Source organism: Adiantum capillus-veneris, chromosome 17 (assembly GCF_014529385.1).
Source record: "Adiantum capillus-veneris isolate H3 chromosome 17, ASM1452938v2, whole genome shotgun sequence".
Classification (NCBI taxonomy): Eukaryota; Viridiplantae; Streptophyta; class Polypodiopsida; order Polypodiales; family Pteridaceae; genus Adiantum; species Adiantum capillus-veneris.
The window spans coordinates 148,377,939-148,383,359 of NC_140947.1; the positions used below are offsets into that span (position 1 = coordinate 148,377,939).

General features: G+C 37.4%; 1 pseudogene; it reads left to right on the forward strand.

The window, feature by feature from the left end:
* The first annotated feature begins 3,514 nt into the window (after nucleotides 1-3,514).
* Nucleotides 3,515-4,480, forward strand: LOC147438301 (uncharacterized; annotated as a pseudogene).
* Nucleotides 4,481-5,421: the final 941 nt, after the last annotated feature.

The following is a 5,421-nucleotide window of genomic DNA, read 5'->3' on the forward strand; positions in this document are numbered from 1 at the left end:
TCTCTCTCCTTCCCTCGGTACTTATTTAACATACCACAATGCCACCTTAGAGAGCATTTATATGAGTGAAATCCATGCTTCTATAAACTCGAAAAAGCATCACCTGTAGCAAAAAAACAAGAATTGATTAACTCGCAAATAAAATTAACTCGAGAATCACAAACACCTACTGCTTGACTGGTTTGGCTATGTCACTATCAATGGGCTCGTATTCACTATGAGGAAACCCCAAAGGCTCTATGTGTTTCTTTCATTGCGTCTATTCTAACTTTAAGCTCCCATTCTCAGTGTGCATCCGTGTCATTACTCTGTAATAGATTTTGTAACTCCATTCTCATCTGATTGCAACCTTTGTCTTATGCTTGTGACAATTGGGATGACCTTCACATTTTTTGTATTCAAAGCCCTTGCAAATTCTAGGGCCTCTTTCACATTTTAGAGAAAGAGAGAGAGAGAGAGAGAGAGAGAGAGAGAGAGAGAGAGAGATTGAATTATCATCCACGAAGGTCACATATGACCTATGGGACCAAAAATAGGACATTACAACACTGCTTTTAAGCGGCGGCATTGGGTACATATCAGTTCAGGACTGAGGGTCCATTGGCTAGGAAGAAAAAAAATAACAAAAACTAAAATAAAGAGGGGTCAAGTGTGGGAGAGGCCAGTTTGGGAGTTTGAAACTCCTGGATGGCAGCTTTACCGCCTCGATAGACAACCCATTTGCCTTGTTTACGTGCTTCGTGCATCTTCTTGAGATTGCTTGTTTTAGTCTTCAATTTATTTGTAGTAGTTAATTCTTTGGCAATCCAAAAATTTTATCCCTTGAGAAGGCGCAATTGGCGTAGCAACCGCATCCGCTCATCTTTGTCCTTGAAGGTGAGGATACAATGCTTAGGTGGTACTTGCTTATATGTGTCGTTGATCTAGGAGATGGTTTTGGGCTTTATGTTAACTAGTTGGAGAATATCATTGAGCTTGGAGATGGCTTCTTCAAGAATGTACTCATCAGTGCACCATGGTGAAGGAAGTCCCCCAATCCTAACCTTGAGGCCAAGGGATTCTTGTAGCCGATGAGAGAGAGAGAGAGAGAGAGAGAGAGAGAGAGAGAGAGAGAGAGAGAGAGCACGCAAGTCATACTTCTCTTTTGTTGCATGCTTGAAATGGGACATTCGGGACACTAAAGATGAAGAAAAATTTTCACTTTTGTAAGGAGAGAGAAGCAGTAGGTGATTTGGCCCTACTGCCTACTTAAAATGGGAGATTAGGGATACCTGAGATGAAGAAAAAAAATTCACTTTTTCAAGGAGAGGGAGAAGCAATAGGTGATTTGAATCTATTGCATATTCTACATGAAGGATGGTCACGCAACTTCTTGGAGCTCCTTTGTTTGTAGCATGAGCTGGTGTCCCTACATACATTCTCTTGTTGTCTACTAAGGAGAACACAAATTCTTTCCATGCACTATCTTGCCTAGGGGCTCCACAGTCCCCTTGCCTTTTTTCTTCATCACCCCACCTCTCTATGGAGTTGTGTGAAACTCTAATTCCCATTCCAAATAACTTCAATAAATAAGGAAGCTTGTTATTATATATGCAAAAAAATTTAGTGATGGTGTCAGGAAAATTATTGTACTTTTCACTTTAGGAAAATATAAATGTAATCGCTAAAATAGTGATTGACATGCCAAACCTTATGCTAATAAGTTATGCTTGTTGCCACATGTGAACTAGAAAAAAAAAGTGTAGCATGCTAACATGCTTCTACCATTTTCTCTCCCAGCTGCAATGTGTGTTCTCCATTTTCACTCTCATAACCATGGTCCTTGAGCATTGAGAGTCAATTATTGCTCAAAAGATAGTATATTACATGTTTCTTTGGTCCCATGGGTCATATTTGACCTTTGAGGATGATAATTAAATTTATCTATCTTTCTTAATCTATCTCTTCCCAAATGCTACTCCTTGCCAAACCTGATTTCCTATGGTGATGGACACTAGTTGTAATCCCTACCACCTACCAGCTCATAGTCCTACCAAAAAATGTTCACGTACTCCATTTGAAACCCAAGGCTGGGATATCCTTCAGCCCTACCTCTTCCCATATCCTAATAGATTGCTCTCTTAGGATAGCCATGCCACTTGCCTACACATCTTGAGTCTCCTACTATATGAGATGGCCCTTTCCAAGTTCCACGTACAAATAATCTTGATGCTCCTAGTTTCATTCACTCCAACCATTAGCCCACATTCTTTAACCTACTTTCTCTTGGATCCTATTGATAACCTAGTGATATTGCCCCTTTCTCATCGTTTGCAACAACCAACAACCACATCCTCATTAAGAATCAATTGACATTAGGAAAATAAAATTCATAACTAACATATCTAACATGCATAGAACATACTACCATACACCTCAACATCATGTGCACATTCAATACAACATTATATAAATTGGTAGCACCTAAAACAAAAAATGAATGGAAAACCTTAAATGGTGGTTGTGGCCATACCTTCAAGGCAATGTGCACAAATGGGAAGAAGAGGACAAGGGCATCATAGAGAAGCTCTATAAGAGAAGAGGTTGGGTAAAGTATCAAACTCACAGTGTTTGCAAGATCAGCCAAACTAGCGTGATGAAATAACATACACATGTTTTGTGAGGTGTGGAGGTTTCTCTATGTGAAATAAGCAATGAAAGCACCATCATTGCTTAAATTCTTAAGTTATAAGGCCAATATTCATTTCTAGTATGTAACAAACAAATAAAAATACATGTACCATGCAAAATTTATTGCATGAATACTTTTTTCACTCTAATTTTCTCGCCTTTGTCTAACTGCAACTCCTCTCTTCACACCATCACTTAGATTCTCTCTCTAATTTTTTGTTTCACCTAAAGTTATTCTCCATTGCACCTTCCTTTTCAAGTCCATTGAACTCTTCTGCATTGGTGCGGCCTATAATATGAATCTACGTGTATCCAATGCCATGTAGTTCATGCAACTTGTGATCATCTTATCCAAGTGGTGCACCTTTTGGCTTTTTTTAACAACCTATTGGGGCAGTCCTAGAGATGCAAAGAATCCCCTCTTCTTGAAGCTTTACATCTATAAGGTACTTCTTCATCGTGAAGTGAAGCTCTAATGAAAATATAATTAAGTCTACTTTTTATTGTTACATTTAGCTCTATGTGCCTCTCTCTCTATCCCCAAGGTGCATATGAATCCTATATTTTTTACTCAAGATATTAGCGCCAGCCATCAAGCTTGGCTCTTATGGATAGCCATGATTTTTGAATGAGTTGGAAGGAACCTTTTATTACGTTTGTATAGCCCATGGTCCAAACAAAAAATGAGCATGAAGGAGGGATTATCTTGGCAATTCTTAGCAATATTTGAATAATTTTTTGTATCATATTAACTCACTTGAATGCACTAGAACCTTGTTATAACATGTGGATAATATTTTTGATGTGCTTTTTGTTTGATAGGGTCACTAGCAACCGCATCAACATGGAGAAAGAGCCTCTAGAAATCATTTTCTTATGGAATTCTCAAATAATTGTAGCATTTGTCAAGGATTTCTTGGAAATGGATCGTTATACAACAAGTTTACGCAATAAAAATATCGATAAAGAAGTATCTTGTACACCTCTCTAGGTTTGTGGGAAGCCTTAGGAGTCGAGGTTAGTGGATATAGACTTGATTTGCATAGTTGGGGAAAAGGAAAATTTTCAGAGGTGGAGACTTTGTCATCCATTGCAAGACAAGTTTCATAGGAAGTGTCCCCTCACATGGAGCACCATTTGTCCTTGACATATAATGTGAGAGACGAGGCACCTTTTTCCAAGAATAACATCAATTGCAAAGCTAAATTTGAATCTCACTTTGTTGTCCAAATTCCAAAGAATGCAAAGGAATTTTTTTTTCTTTGTATGAATCATTCTTGAGGGAATCACACATACAATAAGAACTTGAAGCATTCCCATGTGAACTAAACAAGGGCTAGGTAATTTATTTCCCATCGACAAGTTTTTGCAAGAAAAAATTCAAGAAGGACAAAGGAATGGGACAACAAGTGGAGATGTTCATTCAATTGTAAAGGAAAGGCACTATCAAATTTTAAGGTCTCCTTTTAAGGTTCACACTGGAGCCAAGGATTTCGATTACATGACATGGAGACAAATATTTCTAAAACTAAATCAACATAGGTGTTACATGAAGCTCAAATTGGGGCCATTGTTGAAATGCCTTAGTAAAATCCATCAAATACCAATGGAAGATATCTCACACCTAGATACTGTTGATAAAGAATGCAACCACAACAAAGTAGGAAACAAGATGGTTGACCTTGTAGCAGACAATTCATTCAAAGGAACGAAAAACTATGCACCCCTCTACATCACATTCAAGAGGCTTGCTATGTGCCTAGTAGTGGCCAAGATAAGGTCAAAATCATGGAATTCTCCAATCCTATAGCTGAAAATAATGTGAGATGTAGATGTGGATTGTTTCCCAAAGGTACACCACAACTATTTTACTTTGTTCTAGTCCTTGATTCACACAAAAAGTAATTTGTTAAAGGTGCATTCTTTTCAAATTCACATGGTGGAAATGATTATGAGAGGTGGAAGGTGGAGATTGACTCATTAAGAAATAGTGAAAAGAGTCTTTATATTCCTGGAACTCTTATTCTAGGATCCATATTGTAGACACTATGTACCTACCTCTCTAGCAAAGCATCTAAATTACATTCACTTTTCAAAATTTCCACAACTTACTGGTTCTTTTTCCACTCGTGTTTCTTAGTAAGATTGAGCCTCAATCAACCAATGAAGATGGAAATGTTAAAATTCTCTTGTGTCTTGAAAAGATAAACTATTTGCCTCTACATATGTTTGTTAACTAAAAGATACTTATAGCCGTAGAAAGATACGAGCCCAATTTGTTTGCAACAAAATTCAAGTGTGAATTCAACTATAGAAGGCACCAAAAAGTGGTATGAAGTTCAATTAGAGGTAAATTCATCACATACCTTTGCATACGAACTTTGTTGTTTTCTCACATGTCAATGATCAGCCCTAAAAAGATGAAAAAAAATCTACTAGCATGATCACCTACACTCAACCAAGGAGCCAATCTCTTGATTGTGACTTTGAGCATTCAAGACGATTGAAAGCGGTATGATGACTCTTGTTAATACTTGATTGGGTATTTGTGTTTTTACAAACCCTTCAAATTGTTCTTGTTTGGTTGTTTAGGTTACAAATACTATAGATGTCTCACCTTCACATCTTCAAGAGTCAATCTCTTCTAGCAAAGAAAAGAGTGCCTTGTCAAAGATTCTTAATTGGGTATATGTTTGCATAAGGTTGTTTTGGGGACGCACAACAAAAAAAAATTATACTATAAAGAGGTAT